This window comes from Pelodiscus sinensis, chromosome 31, assembly GCF_049634645.1.
Source record: "Pelodiscus sinensis isolate JC-2024 chromosome 31, ASM4963464v1, whole genome shotgun sequence".
Taxonomy (NCBI): domain Eukaryota; kingdom Metazoa; phylum Chordata; order Testudines; family Trionychidae; genus Pelodiscus; species Pelodiscus sinensis.
The window spans coordinates 9,060,515-9,076,212 of record NC_134741.1 but is presented as its reverse complement, the minus strand read 5'-3'; the positions used below and the strand labels follow the sequence as shown (position 1 = coordinate 9,076,212).

General features: G+C 50.2%; 1 protein-coding gene and 5 non-coding genes across 6 annotated transcripts in view; all 6 read right to left on the bottom strand.

Annotated features, from left to right (window-relative positions):
• Positions 1-15,698, bottom strand: part of LOC142821521 (uncharacterized) — a 414,847-nt gene that overhangs the window by 274,676 nt on the left and 124,473 nt on the right.
• Positions 2,736-2,807, bottom strand: TRNAE-UUC (transfer RNA glutamic acid (anticodon UUC)). The gene has a single exon. It is a non-coding gene; the product is annotated as a tRNA-Glu (tRNA).
• Positions 4,468-4,540, bottom strand: TRNAV-AAC (transfer RNA valine (anticodon AAC)). Its single transcript has one exon. It is a non-coding gene; the product is annotated as a tRNA-Val (tRNA).
• TRNAK-UUU (transfer RNA lysine (anticodon UUU)) lies at positions 4,974-5,046 on the bottom strand. The gene has a single exon. It is a non-coding gene; the product is annotated as a tRNA-Lys (tRNA).
• On the bottom strand, positions 7,889-7,961 carry TRNAV-AAC (transfer RNA valine (anticodon AAC)). Its single transcript has one exon. It is a non-coding gene; the product is annotated as a tRNA-Val (tRNA).
• Positions 8,395-8,467, bottom strand: TRNAK-UUU (transfer RNA lysine (anticodon UUU)). The gene has a single exon. It is a non-coding gene; the product is annotated as a tRNA-Lys (tRNA).

Sequence of the window (15,698 nt, the reverse complement as noted above, 5' to 3'; positions counted from 1 at the left end):
ACAGCCTGAGAGAGACAAGGAAAGGAAGTGGCCAGAGCCTCCCCCCAGCAGGCTGGCCCTCAACAGGACGGGCACGTCTACACAGCACCCTCACCTCGAAGTGAGCTGTGCAATGTGAGCGGGCTGCCGTGGCCCCCAGGGGAAGGTCTGTGGGGAGTTTCCAAGGCAACAACAACTACAAAGTTTCATAATCTACACTCACGTGACTGTGATTTATTCCTCTGCTGGCAAGTGTCTCTGAAGGGATGAGAAATGCAGGGCCCAGGTGCAGGGAGCCGGGTCACATTCTCCTGCCTGAGTCTCAGTCCTGGCTGAAGCCTGGCGACAGAGAGAAGAGGCCAATGGAAACAGCCCCATGGCAGCGAGGGAGTCAGTATGTGGGTGGGTGGAGCAGGGAGCTGGGGGCAGAGCTCAGCTCTAACTCACTAGGGCTGCATCCCATAGTTCAAAATAATCGATGCGCCTATTTTGAAATAGCTTATTTGGTAATTTGGGGCTGGCTACACAGCACTTACTTTGAAATAAATCGCTATTGCAAAACATCCCTCCCTCCTCCTGCCATGCAGGGACGTCGGAATAGCGAGCCCGTTATAGCTTGAAACAAGGGGCTTGCTCTTAAGACGCGTCAGTGTGATATGAGCATCACGTCCTAAACCTCCGAGCTAGCCGGCCCACGGGTGTCAGTCCCACAAGTGGCCCTTTCAGAACGGAGCCTTGAGCAGTGGCAGCGATGTTGTGGGCTCCGGAACAAGGTAGGGGAGGTAGCAAAAGCTTTTGTAGGTAGGGGAATTATCTGAAGAGGTAGAGCGCTTGCTTAGCATACGAGAGGCAGTGGGATCGATGCCCACATTCTCCAACTCTAGCTCAGTTCTTATCCCTTATTTTCACTGTTGGGTGCTCAGTAGCCCCCTCCCTCTTGGTACCTGCTCTCCCAAAAGAGACAGACCTGGCTCCCCTTTCTTTTCCCCCAGCAATTGCCGTGCTGCAAAGCAGAGAGTGGAGATAACAAACTCAGCAGTCCCTCAAGCTTTGTGGTACAATGGAAAGCCTGTTGGGCATTTATGCTGTAGTGGCTAGTGTGAACCCAACTAGACAGTCAAAGGTTGTGGGTTCAAGTCCCACCAGTGTTACTTTAGCTGCCTTCTCATTTCCAGGCAATCCTTAATGCTGAAATTGGGGTGGGCTTCAGTCCAGGTAGTTCCCAGTGAGGGTGGAGGGAAGGGCTGGTTCTTGGGTTGTTGGCTGAGGGTTGATCTGAAAGGCTGCAGGTACCATGTCCTGCCCAGGAAGGCAAGACTGGCCTTTCCACAGCGCCCCTCCCCCAGAGCCAAGGTTCCCTCTAAGCCAGGCCTGGGCAATACAGGCCAGCGGGCTGTATCTAGCCCATCAAGACACTCCCTGCTTGCCCCAACCCCGCAAGCTGCTGAGAACAGGGACTGCTGGGCAGTTAGTGTCCCTGTTCCCAGCACAATCCCATTGGCTGGTTTCTGGCCATATGAAGCGTCATCCCCCCTCCACTCAGGGTCTTATTCATCGACCCAGATGGCCCTGCAGCTTGTGTGGGGACAAGGCAGACAGGCTGCCTGAGAAATGTGCTGGGCTGCTGGCCGGGAGTGAGCCAGGTAAGTCTCCCAGCCAGAGCCTGACTGAAACCCCAGCCCCTCCCTTCCCTCAACCCCCGGGTACCGCACGTAAACCAAACTCTCTCCCCCCACCTGAACCCACACCCCTCCCAGATCCTGCACCCCAATCCTCTGCCCCAAGTCACAACCCAACACCCTGCAACCATTCCTGCACCCCAGTCCTCTGCCCCAGGCTCCTGTCTGCACCCAGCCTCCATCCCAGACCCCCACCTCCTCCGATAATAGCATGGAAAAGTGCAGGCTTGGGAGTGGTTCCCCATCAAAAGTCATTGCCCACCCCTGCCTAAACTGTGCAGCAGCCCAGCCTCAAAGCTGCTTACTGATCCCTTCCCAGCCAGGGGCTCTGTCTTCTCCAGAGCCCTTAGGTTGGCACCGGGGAGGCCTGAGTCCAGGCAGTGTCCAGTGGAGCCCAGCAGAGGCAGAGGGAAGGGCTGGTACTTGGGGGTGGGGCCGGGGGCTGTTCTGAAAGGCTGCAGGCGCCGTTAGACCCTTTTGTCCTTCCCTGTCTCACCCCAGCGCTGAGCAACACTCAGTGTCGGTCTGAGCATCCATCCTGCTCTGGGACGTGTCTCTGTGGCAGGAACCTGCCCAGGCGGCTCTCGCAGTGAGGCCCCTCCCTGGCAGCACCGAGCAGTGAGAGCTGAGTGAAGGGGGAGGCAGGGCCAGAGGGAGAAGGCTCCATGACTGTGTCAGAGGGAGGCTCTGCCCTGGCCAGTGGGGAATCGTTGCCTCTCCGAGGGGCCCAGGCCTGGTGGGTCATTTCCCCAGGTTACTGAGTGGGGGCTGGAGCCAGTTCTGGGTTGTTTCCTTCAACAGCCAAACTGAACCAATGGATCTTGTGCCGACCTGACTGTGCGTTGGGCTAGTGCTGTGTGCACCACGGAGTTTCCTGCAGGGCTGCCTGCATGGGAGAGGGGAGGGGCAGTTTGAGTCACCAGCTCTGTCCCTTCTGAAAATGGCAAGTATTGTCTTAGCAGTGAGGGAGAGGTGGGAAGGAGCCTGAAGTAACCTCTTGGGTCTCAGCTGCTGTAACATGTGGTAATGAGGTGAGAAAAATGACAAGGCAGTGGCCATGTGAAATTTCAGTCTGGTTTCCCTGACTGGGAATTGAACCCAGACCACAGCAGTGAAAGTGCTGTATTCTAACCACTAGACCATCAAGGACACCTGAAACACACTTTTTTGCTCACCTACACCAGCCTTTCACAGGCCATTTTCTGTCCACTTCAGGATTGCAGGCCCATTCTCCTTTGCCCAGAGGGGACAAGAACAGCCAAACAGAACATCAAAGCAGCCAGACTGGGCCATGCCAGTTGTTCAACTAGCCCAGGATCCTGTCTCAGGACAGCAGCCAATTTCATTGTCCGGAGGGAATCCTCAGGACAGACAGTTATTAAGTGATCCCTGCAGTCGCTCATTCCCAGCTACTGGAATACACCAGCTAGGGACACCTGCCCTGTCCATCCTGGTTAAATGCCATTGATTGACCTTTCCTGCATTAAATTATCCAGTTCTTTTTTGGACCTTCTTGTAGATTTCACCTTCACAACATCCTCTGGCAAGGAGTTCCCCTGGGCACAAAAATGCTTCTTTTGGTCTATTTTCAACTTGGTTACTTACCAGTTTCATTCTGTCAGCCTGGTTCTTGAGTAGGAGAAAAAATAATTTATTTGCTTTCTGCACTCCTGTCGTCATCGCGTAAACCTCTGTCCCATCGCCCCTTGCTTGTCCCTTTCCCCAGCTGAGAAGAAGTTCCATGAAGGCTGGTGTCCAGCAGCTCCCTGCCCCAGTGTGGCTGGCTTTTGGGGACAGCAAGTAGGAAATGGTGAGGAGGGGGAGGGGGCTACTGGAGCCACTTAGCCCCCTGGCTGGCTCTGACAGTAAAAAGGAAAATAGGGATTTCTCCCAACAATGGAGAATGGGGGCATTGATCACACTGCCTCTCACATGCAAAGTGAGTGCTCTACCACTTGAGCTAATTCCCCTGCTGTATAAAGTGTGGCCTTCTTGGAGGCTCTTCCCTTCTCCACAGGGACGTCTGCCTTCTAGGTCAGTTAGTCATGGGAAATGAGAATTCTCCAAAAAGGCCACAAGGGCAACACTAAGGAAGAAGACTCCCTGCAGCAAAGCCATGGGGGGGCTCTGAGATGGCCCCTGCCCTGCAGCCTGTCCCACCTGGCCATTGTCATGGACTCTCTGTGAGGTCATCACCTCCCAACCTCCTTTAGCCAATAAGATGCAGTGCTGCAAAAGCCCCTTGTGATGTCACTGACACAGGCAATCCTTAGGCTGACACTGGGGTGGGTTTGAGTCCAGACAGTTCCCAGCAGACCCCAGTAAGGGTGGAGGGAAGGGCTGGTTCTTGGGGTTGGGGCTGGGGGTTGTTCTGAAAGGCTGCAGGTGCCGTTAGACCCTTTTGTCCCTCCCTGTCTCCTACTAGTGCTGAGCAACACTCAGGCTGTGTCTAGACTGCACGGCTCTTATGGAAAAAGCTATGCAAATTTCAAAACCCAATTTCAGTTTGTGCAGCTTTTTCTTCTGCTTTTTTTGGAAGAGGCTTTTCCAACATTTGGCCTGTTACACTGGGCAAGTCACACAAGGGAGGCAGCAGGCAGAGCCGGACCAATGCACCAGCCTCCCAGGGCAGGGGAGGCCAAGGCACAAGCAGCTGCCTGGCCTAATTTATCTGGCTTCCCCAGGTTGGCACCCAGGGGCATTATCAGCTGACGTTACCCCACCCCCCATCACATGAGCGTTGGGCTCATCAACAGGCTGGTCAGCAGCAGCTGCAGTTACCTGGGCACCCCAATAAGAGAAGACCCTGTGTTTCTGCCTGGTTTTGAACCAGGGACCTTTTGCATGTTAGGCAAACGTGATAACCACTACACCACAAAAACACATTTCAAGGGATGGAACTTGTCTGACTGTTCTGCTCCTGGCTCTTTCTAACACCCTGCTCTGCAGAGGAGGGGGATGCTCCTTGTGAACACTCCACCTCTTGTTCTCAGGGAAGCGCCTAATTTCCTCACCAGCCCCTTGAGATTTGTAGCTCAAAGCTGGAGCTGCTGTGGAAGGAGGTGAAGCTACAGAAGCTGACGGGGGACAATCAGCGGGCGGAGGGTTATTTTTTCTCCCCCCTGGGTTGATGTGGCTAGAACTGAGGAGAAGAAAATCCTCTTCACTTCTCCTCAGAAGATGGAAATTGCAGGTGGTTCTCTCTTTGGTTCTACTAAAGCTGGACCCCAGGACTAGACTTTTTCTTTCTAAAACCCTGGTGAAAACTGAGAGCCAATTGCTCACAGGCTGAGAATGTGAGTTAAGGAAGGGCACTGCCCAGCATGGGGCTTGAACCCATGACCCTGAGATTAAAAGTCTCAGGCTCTACCCACTGAGCTAGCCAGGCAGCATGGGGAAAGCTTCCTAATATCCCATCTCAGAGTAACAGGAGCCAAGTGTTCTCCACTGCCGGACTCAAGGCTCTTTCTTGCCCCTAATGTGGGGTTCTGGTCTGTGGAGAGGTTTGAACTGTAACCCCACTCCCGACACACCCACTTCTTTCCCCACAAGGAACGGCCCCATTTCCATCTCTCCAAGGACAGGAGAAGGGCTCTGGCCTGTTCTCTGCAAAATGCTCTGCCTGTTTCATTTTCTGCAGGAACGAGTGGAATCCATGCGCCCTGTTCCCCAGTGAGAGGTATGTGTCCTCTTCTCCCCTTTCCACAGACACAGCAGGCCAGGGGGCTATGAGCCTCCAGAGGCCTCTTCCTACTTAGCCTCCCACAAAGCCGGGGTGCAAAGCTGCTAGACCCCAGCCCTCCTGGGCCAAGCCATGGCAGAGGTAGCAGGATTCACTCCCATCTTCTCCTGCCCATGCCCTGGTACTGAGGGGCCGGCCCCTGTCCTGCTGCCCCAACTCTTATTCCCACAATGCACTTTGTGCAGGGGCCGTTGGTCTTTGTGCCAAGGTGCGTGGCTGGCAGCCAGGACTCAGGACCCTTCCCCCAATCCCCCCTCTGACCCACTCACACTGTCTGGCTGCCTCCAGCACGGGCTGAGCTCTGGGGCCAGGTGGGTGACCTGCCCTGCAGCTGTGATGGCATCAGGCCCTTCCCGCCGGCCTGCTCCGTCTGGAGATGGAGCTTCAGTGGCCTCAGACACCCAGCAAGAGGAACAAAACTCTCTTTGTTGAACCTCAGTGCATAGACGCTGAAGCACCTGAACCTTGTCACAAGCAGCTGAGCCCCCACAGGTCCCCCTGAGATTTGAACTCAGATTGCAGGGTTCAAAGTCCTGAGTGCTGCCCCTTACACCATAGGACCTGGGGTGAGAAAGTGCAGTGGGCACCTCTGACTCTCAGCTCTCAGGCTGGCCTCTGCTCTCCTGGCTCCCTCCAGCTGCTTCATCTCCCAGGACTCCCTGTAAGAAATGTGTCACTGTCACCCCTGGGAGCAGCTCGGCCATGCAAAGGGGCTGCCTGGGGCAGGACATTAGCCCTGGAGGGCAGGGGTGGGTGTGGCAGTGACATCACAAGGGCCTTTTGCAGCCCCTCAGCTTATTGGCTAAGGGAGGTTGGGAGGTGATGACCTCACAGAGAGTCCATGGCAGTGGCCAGGTGGGACAGGCTGCAGGGCAGGGGCCATCTCAGAGCCCCCCTATAGCTTTGCTACTGGGAGTCTCCTTAAGAGTTGCCCTTGAGGCCTTTTCGGAGCCTTTTCCTTTCCCACGACTAACTGACCTAGATGACAGACGTTGCTGTGGAGAAGGGAAGAGCCTCCAAGAAGGCTTTGGTAAACACAACAGGGGAATTAGTTCAAGTGGTAGAGCGCTTGCTTAGCATGAGAGAGGCAGTGGGATCAATGCCCACATTCTCCAACTGCAGCTTAGCTCTTATCCCTTATTTTCACTGTCAAGGGCTCAGTGATCCCTCCCCCCCCCCCCCCCCGGCTTCCTACCTGCTCTCCCAAAAGAGACAGACCTGGCTCCCCTTTCTTTGCCACCAGCAATTGCCATGCTGCAAACCAGAGAGTGGAGATATCAGGCTCTGTGGTGCAATGGAAAGCATGTTGGACTTTTAAGCTGCAACAAAATACAGGACCATGTAGCACTTTAAAGACTAACAAGATGGTTTATTAGATGATGAGCTTTCGTGGGCCAGACCCACTTCCTCAGATCACATAGTGGAAGAAAATTGTCACAACCATATATACCAAAGGATACAATTAAAAAACCCAACACATATGAAAAGGACAAATCAAATTTCAGAACAGAACGGAAATGCAGGGGGGAAGGTAAATGTCTGTGAGCTAATGATATTAGAGGTGATAATTGGGGAAGCTATCTTTGTAATGGGTAAGATAACTAGAGTCTTTGTTAGGACCCCGCCGTAAAGTGTCAAATTTTAGCATGAATAACAGTTCAGAGGATTCCCTTTAAAGTGCAATTTTAAAAGGCTTTTGAAGCAGGAGGCAGGTAATTAAGTCATTGAGATAATGTCCTTTCTGGTTGAAATGGCAAGAAACTGGTTTTTTCTGTATTTTGTTTCAGCTACCCTAGACTAACATGGCTACTTTTCTATCACTATTTTAAGCTGCAGTGATTCACGTGAGCCCAGCTAGACATTCAAAATTTGTGGGTTCAAGTCCCATGAGTGTCACTTTAGCTGCTTTCTCATTTCCAGGGCGCAGCTTTTACAGAACAGGCAATCCTTAGGGTGAAACTGGGGTGGGCTTGAGTCCAGACAGTTCCCAGCGGACCCCAGTGAGGATGGAGGAAAGGGCTGGTTCTCGCGGTTGGGGCTGGGAGTTGTTCTGAAAGGCTTCAGGTGCTATTAGATCGTTTTATCCCTCCCTGTCTCCTACCAGTGCTGAGCAACACTCAGGCTATGTCTGCCCTACACTGCTCTTCTGGGAAAAGCTACGCACATTTCAAAACCCAATTTGTGCAGCTTTTTCTTCTGCTTTTTTTTGGGGGGGAAGAGGCTTTTCCGACATTTGGCCTGTTACACTGGGCAAGTCACACAAGGGAGGCAGCAGGCAGAGCCGGACCAATGCACCAGCCTCCCAGGGCAGGGGAGGCCAAGGCACAAGCAGCTGCCTGGCCTAATTTATCTGGCTTCCCCAGGTTGGCACCCAGGGGCATTATCAGCTGAAGTTACCCCACCCCCCATCACATGAGCGTTGGGCTCATCAACAGGCTGGTCAGCAACAGCTGCAGTTACCTGGGCACCGCAATAAGAGAAGACCCTGTGTTCCTGCCTGGCTTTGAACCAGGGACCTTTTGCGTGTTAGGCAAACATGATAACCATTACACCACAGAAACACCTTTCAAAGGATGGAACTTGGCTGACTGTTCTGTTCCTAGCTCTTTCTAACACCCTGCTCTGCAGGGGAAGGGGATGCTCCTTGTGAACACTCCACCTCTTGTTCTCAGGAAAGCGCCTAATTTCCTCACCAGCCCCTTGAGATTTGTAGCTCAAAGCTGGAGCTGCTGTGGAAGGAGGTGAAGCTACAGAAGCTGATGGGGGACAATCAGCGGGCGGAGGGTTATTTTTTCTCCCCCCTGGGTTGATGTGGCTAGAACTGAGGAGAAGAAAATCCTCTTCACTTCTCCTCAGAAGATGGAAATTGCAGTTGGTTCTCTCTTTGGTTCTACTAAAGCTGGACCCCAGGACTAGACTTTTTCTTTCTAAAACCCTGGTGAAAACTGAGAGCCAATTGCTCACAGGCTGAGAATGTGAGTTAAGGAAGGGCACTGCCCAGCATGGGGCTTGAACCCATGACCCTGAGATTAAAAGTCTCATGCTCTACCCACTGAGCTAGCCAGGCTGCATGGGGAAAATTTCCTAATATCCCATCTCAGAGTAACAGGAGCCAAGTGTTCTCCACTGCCGGACTCAAGGCTCTTTCTTGCTAATGTGGGGTTCTGGTCTGTGGAGAGGTTTGAACTGTAACCCCACTCCTGACACACCCACTTCCTTCCCCACAAGGAACGGCCCCATTTCCATCTCTCCAGGGACAGGAGAAGGGCTCTGGCCTGTTCTCTGCAAAATGCTCAGCCTGTTTCATTTTCTGCAGGAACGAGTGGAATCCATGCGCCCTGTTCCCCAGTGAGAGGTATGTGTCCTCTTCCCCCCTTTCCACAGACACAGCAGGCCAGGGGGCTATGAGCCTCCAGAGGCCCCTTCCTACTTGGCCTCCCACAAAGCTGGGGTGAAAAGCTGCTAGACCCCAGAGGTAGCAGGATTCACTCGTTAGGGTCCATCTCAGACTGGGGTCAGTGAGAGTCCATCCCACCTGAGATGTGTGTTACACAAAAGCCTCGTGTTCCCTGTGTAGAAGCTATTTTATGTTTAGCTAGAAGCCATCTTGTATATCAGAAACCATTTCAGCTTTTCTCTCAAGCACGTAGACAAGAGTGAACTTTCTGTCACCCCGTGAGAAGAGGCCTACAGGATGGGCTATTGGTATGTGTTAATTGGGCTGGTTGGGACAGGAGATGTACTCCCTCGTACCTGTCCACCATCTTGTTGATAAGGCTTTGTTTTTTTCCAAATTTAATTGAGGATTTCTGTAATTGGATGCCCTGACGTCAGACTGTTTGGCTAAGGCAGGCATGTCCAAAGTCCGGCCCGGAGGCCAATTGCGGCCCGTGTTCCGGTTTAATACGGCCCCACAGGTAATTTGGCAATATCTATCTTTTATGGCCCCCAACGAATCCATATGTATTGAGATGAATACATTGTAAAATCTCAGTTAATGTCAGTTGGTCTAAATCAGTTATAAATATATTTGGACACAACATGTATACTTGGTGTTATGTTCCTGTTCATATTTTTTGAACTTAAAAGTTGACAGACAACCTTTATTACCAATAATATGTAATGTACTTTACAATGTTCCTGACATATATTTCAGCTTCCTGGATTTTTTTTTCATCTGGCCTTCAGATATGAAAGGCAGAGTGATTTAACACCTGTTTAGATTTGTCATCCATGTGACGAAATAAAAAGTATGCCGTTTGCAATAAACTTTGCATAAAATAGTTAATTTGCATTTAATTTTAATGGTTCAAAGAATGTCAGGCAAAATGGTCGGCCCTCACGCATGTTCACTTCATCAAATCTGGCCCTCTTTGAAAAAAGTTTGGACACCCCTGGGCTAAGGGTATAAAGATACTAGGATTGATTGTATTAGCAGCCTTACTGGGCCCGGCTCTACTGTGACCACGTTTGGCTCATGCTGTGCTTTATTAATTAATAAAGCTGTACATTAGCTGCCTAAACACAGAGGAGCGTGTTTTTGCTTCGACACCTGCCTAGTGCACAATACAGGCTACAGGTATGTGTTTTGTGTGGGGGTGTAGCTCAGTGGCAGAGTGTTCAACTGCAGATTAAGTGGTTCTTGGTTCAAATTCAAGTGCCCCCTTAGGAAATCTTCCTTTAATAGAAACATTTACCTCTCCAGTTCTATTGCATCCTGGATTTCTGTTGTATGTGGACTCTTTAAATGAATACAAACCATTAATGTTTTCTGGCACCAATACACATAAACCAGGCAAACCTGTTCCTCAGCTGGAACCAGCTCAAACCCGCTGTGTGTCTGGTTTGCGTTTCCAGCAATTCAACAAGGGTGTGATGTAGAAGTCCATTGGCACGTCCTTGGTCTCTAAGGGCTGGGCTGTGCAGAAGAACCACACCCAGCTGACGAGGACGGGCTGCCGTCAACCTTCTGGAGTTCGATTTAGTGAGTCCAACTAAGACCAGAGAGCACCTGACTAGGGGCCAGAAATCTGCTCTTGCTGCCTTTGGCTTCCTGCTGTGAGGACATGGCCAAGCTCAACTGAAGGAAGCTGCCTCCAGCTACATAAGGGGGGATGGTGGGAAGAGCAGACACATTGGCCAGGCACCACTGGGGGCTGCCTCCCTCACCTCCCCCGGACCTGGCAGGTGCCTGGGCCAGCTTACCTATGGGGCCGCTCTCTGGGACAGCAAACATGGACACAAGGCAGGATTCTCTCATTCTAGGACCATTTGTTGATTTTTAAGCTTTCACAGCTACAGTCTAGCAGGGCCCCACCGAAGGGAATGACAATGTGGCCCTCAGATCTTTTGTTTGCTGGTGCCCAAATACCACTGAGTTCACAGCTGTGATGGCCAAGTGGTTAAGGTGTTGGACTTGAAATCTAATACACTTTCCCTGCAAAAGTTCAAATCTTCCTCACAATGAGGCCTGTGTTTTGGCCACACCTCTAACCAAAGCAACAAACCCCTGAGACACTCTCCCCACACTCCCCATCCCCTGTCAATCCCCTTCTACTTCTTTCAGTGCCACGTCCAGACTGAAGAGGACTCTCTTTCTACGAGGCAGAAGGGACGTGTCCAGAGAACAGGGTTTTCCAAAATTTGGTGCCATGTAGCAGCAGATGGCAGGAGCCAAAGAGGCTTGACAGCCTGTTCCATCCCAGCGCGCCACCCTCCCGCCACCCTCCCAGCCTGCTGCTGCTGCTGCTCCAGGAGGGGGTGTCAAGCCATGTGCATTGGTGCATTTGTGATGTCACATGTGATACCAACACACAAAGCCCTGCCCCCCACCCCAGGAGCTACTGGCAGATGGGCAGAGACCCTCTGTCCTCACCTCTACAACCAGCTGTTTCCAAGAGGGTGAGTCTGGGTGAGTCTGGGCAGAAGGCGATTGCAGGAATCCTGCCCTTGTGGACAGACACACCTGGACAGAGAAGCACCCCCAAAAGGCCCCTCCATAGCTCAGCTTATAGAGCAGAGGACTGGAGCAGCTGCCCCTGGGTTGACTCTACTTCTAAGGAGAGTTCTTTTCCCCTCCCTTGGATGAGGCAGAGCAGGCAAGGCCCTTTTAGGGGGGACAGACAGGTTTCTCTACAGAAGACCCAACCAACAGCTCAGCCACAGAAACAAAGGTCTCCTGCCAGAGCCAGGAATTGAACCAGACACCTTTAAATCTTCAGTTTAACACTATCCCCACCAAGCTAGTTCAGCAGCTGTCAGGGAAGCTTTTCCCCACAGCAGCACATCAGAGAGCAGCTGTTGCCAGTGGCCCTGTAGGGCAAGATGAGCTTGACCAAGCCTCAGACCAGCTGGACTAGCCAGCCCACATCACAGTGAGTCACTAGTGGCCCCATCAGAGAAAAGCCCTTGGCAGCTGCAGAGACGTCCCTGTAGCTGTCTGGGGTGTGTTTTCCAACAGACCTCTCGTGGGGCTGCTGGCTTGGGTGCTGTCAGCCGACGGTCAGGGCAGTGAGTCCCTTATGACCGGCTGAAGTTCTTTTAAATTGTGCTTGGTTCTGTTACAGCAACTGAAGGAGTCAGGTTAAAGCTTAAACAGTTACTATTTATTGTTACAGGGTAAACTTAGTTGTTAAATGCTACTTCTGTGTTACAGATAACACAGACACTACAAAGGACAGGACAGAAATTACACTAATAAGTTACTTACAGGTACCATGAAACCCTTTGGTTCTCTGAGCTCTTATTAAATGCATGCAAAATAGACACATAGCAGGTATATATTCTCACCCCTGCGTTCCAGACTTGGCGTGGCCAGCGTCTTTCTCTCAATCCCTCGGGAAGAAGTAGGGCGAGGTTGGGCGTCCCACAGACCTCGGGAGACAATCAATACCTGCCAGCAGGTATAGATGATTGGAGCTCAAATGGGGTGGGCTGCTGAACCTCTTTTATACCCCTTGGGTCATGTAGGCTTCTTCCTGGGCTCAAGTGGCCAATTAGGAAAAATGGCTTTGAATGCCAAGTTTCCCACGAAGGGTGCAAAGCATAATTCACACCTGGGAAAATGCAGACAATGGGCACCTCTGGTATGTGATGGGCGAAGATTCCTCTCTGGGACAGTGCAGGCGTGTCAATTACTGGTACTAGCCATCAGGGCAACGGGAGGCCCCGGGTCGTCAGCTAGCCCATTTACTGTCTGGTTTCTGTTTATGGTAGAGTCAGGGACAGGCAGCAAACCTGTGTTCCCAGGGCATCAAAGGCTGACTGCCTTTCTCTTGCTCTCTGGGGGGGGGGGGGGGGGAAACAAGATGGGTCTCGTGGAAAAACAAGATGGGGTTTTGTGTCTGGCTACATTCCACCCCCTTGACACGCCTCACTATGTCCCAGAACGCAAGATGGCGGTGATGCCAGCACCCTTTGCCCTCCTTGGAGGAAGCTAAAATCGCCCTATCAGCAGGGTCTGATCAGATAATTTGGATCAAGGGATTGATTAGGATCGCTTCCCAATGCCATATACCAGATTTGTGCAGAGGAGGTAGCAGTGTACACAAAACGCCTAACAATACATAGAAGCATGCAGCAAGCAATTACAACAAGTAAAATGGTTAATATAGTATTTACAATAGAGTGAAGGAAGGGAGTTAACGAAAGTCCTAGGTGTTGGGCTAGACAATCTAGCCATGAGGCTTTACATTTTTAGTTACAGCATGTCTTAGCCCATACCGTTTGTTGCCACTTCCCTTGCCTCCCCCCTTGACCTCCCCCCAGAGTTATTTAGAGGATTGCGGTAGTCGCTGTCATCGAACCATACCAGTCCCCATCGGAAGATGTCACTTTGTTTCACCAGTCATTTGGGCTGAGAGGGACAAACTCGATTCCCAGTCCAGTAGAGGAGTCAAGTAAGGTGTTCTGGTACAGCAGTAGCAGTTGGGATGAGGAAGAAGACCATGGCGAGTTGGAGTACCATGTCTCATTTCAATAGTCTGTAACTAACAACAGTGGTTGCAAGCGCTACAACAGCAAGCGATGTATATATACAAAAAGTTCATGGTGGTTTCCCGGATCCACACCAGCATTGGGAGGGATCCGTCCCACTGGAGCACTGTTTAGGGCTATTGCCTCAGTTTCCTGTAAGAAAGCATAAGGTTTGCCGGTCTTGGATACAATCCAAGCCTCAGTAATGGTTATTGGTGTTAGCCCAGACTCCCTTTCCATTGTAGGAGTGCAGTAAATGGGTTTGTGTTCCCAAACTGGGGTGTTGGGACCAGGGCTATTAAGTGGTTTAGTCCCATGACTGTAAACAACCCTGTTGCCACTGGGGTTGAGTAAGCAAAACCAATTCCTGAAACAATTTCCACTCCAGTTAAAACATACTTCCACCCTTGCTTACTGGTGGGTAGTGTACCAATATAATTTACTTGCCAGGTTGCCCATAGTATTTTTTTTTTTCCATCTCTTAGCCTGGCAAATCATTGCCTTTCTGTTATGTTTCCTGAGTTCAGCACATAGGGTGCAAGCTTGTACCAGATCTCTGGCTTGTTTGTGGGTGATAGGCCACCCCCTGGCATGTGCCTGCCGCACTAGCTCATCGCTTTCTGTGTGTCCCAAGGTTTCATGTAGCCAAATGTACAGGTGTTCCCAATCCACCTGGGCAGCAAAAATTTGTACTGCTGCATCTGCTAGGTTATTTAGCTGTGCAGCTAGAGTATTATTTCTTTTGGACACATGACTTATGCTTAAGGCATGTGAGGTTGCATGCTGGTATATCAATTTCCAATATTCCAATCTCCAAACAGGCTTTCCTATTTCCCAGTTATTTATCCACTGGGTGGCTCCAGCCCATACAGCATAGGAGTTAGTGTAGATGGTACTGGTCCCTGCCTCACAAGCTAATCGATTGCTGCCAGCTCTGCAAGCTGAGCTGTTCCTTCTATGTTTGTGGACAGGGGTGCAGTGGATGTGTCTGCTGAAACAGCAACAGCCTTCCCTGTCCACTTTCCTTTGAAATAACCAGGCAGCCTGTATTTACATATAATGTTGAATTTAAAAGCAAGCCAAAAGTGTTATCAACTCAGCCTTGAAAAAGACAGTTAAGTTTCAAAGCTTGAATTTCTAAACTAATAATTTGGTTTCTAGAAAGTTAAATGTCCTTAAGAGTTGAATGCCCAACAGAAGCACTAACCAATTTGTGCCTTGTTTGTTTGCAATTTTAAGCAAGAGGACATTATCCAAAACAAAATAAAACTAGTTAATTTGAAATCCACAAAATAGAGTTACAATATATAGAGCTCATTCCTTTATGCAGTTAACCAATTAAGTTTTAGTAGAATCCTTAATTTTCCTTTGCAGATTTAACAAAGGTGTCCATAGACAAAATGTTTACATTTGATTGTTTCTTTGCATAGATCGTTTGCACAGTGCTTAAGGAAGAGGCTGCAAAGAAACAAGGTGTCATTTTTAAAACAAGATTTCCCTTCACATATTACAACCATCACTTAATTCCTTCCACACTCCCATGGAGTCCACCTTTTATCTTTACATTCCCTCAAATCACTTGCTTTGTCCTTTCAAAGAAAAACGTTTCTCATTCCTAGTAACTTTCCAATGTTTGCTCTACTTTCCTTATTCCTTCAACTATGCCTATAGGGCTCCAAACTTTTTGCCTTCCCCTTCTTATGGTCCATCCTAATTCCTGCTAAATGACTTTTTACAATGACACATGTTTGTCTACTATTAATTTGGTAAGGGAGGGTGAGCTTGTTCCCTAAGCCTCATACCTCCTGGTCCTTTTCTTAAGCATATTCCTGAGGGAAGAAAAATAAATACATCTGAGAGTTGCTTTAACTCTCAGCACCCATCCTTAAGGGAATCTTGCTCTGTCTGGGTACTGAGGGACATGCATTTCTACCTCTCCACTTCTGCAGCAGAGGCTTTTACATTTTTCCAGTTTCATGTTTGCATTCTTATTCAGTCAGTTTTGAAGAACACCTCATTACAGGTTTTCCATAGAAGACAAAAGCTGCAGCTGTTTCCCTCTCCTTTGAAGTTGAGGGTTTACATATCCACAAAGTTAGTCAATTTGTCTTCTAGGTCTGAAATTGTATGGATAGCAATTAACACTTGATCAGACCAAGGGCTATGCTCGAACCTTTGCAAGATTTTGTTCAAAACGGGTAACATCTTTACAAATGCCAATTTCTCAGTCTTCTCTCTGCCTTCTCAAAAGACTGCTTACATTTAAACTTTTCCTAGTATACCCAACCTCCTATTTCTTTCTTTCTTTCTGGAGGGCTACAATT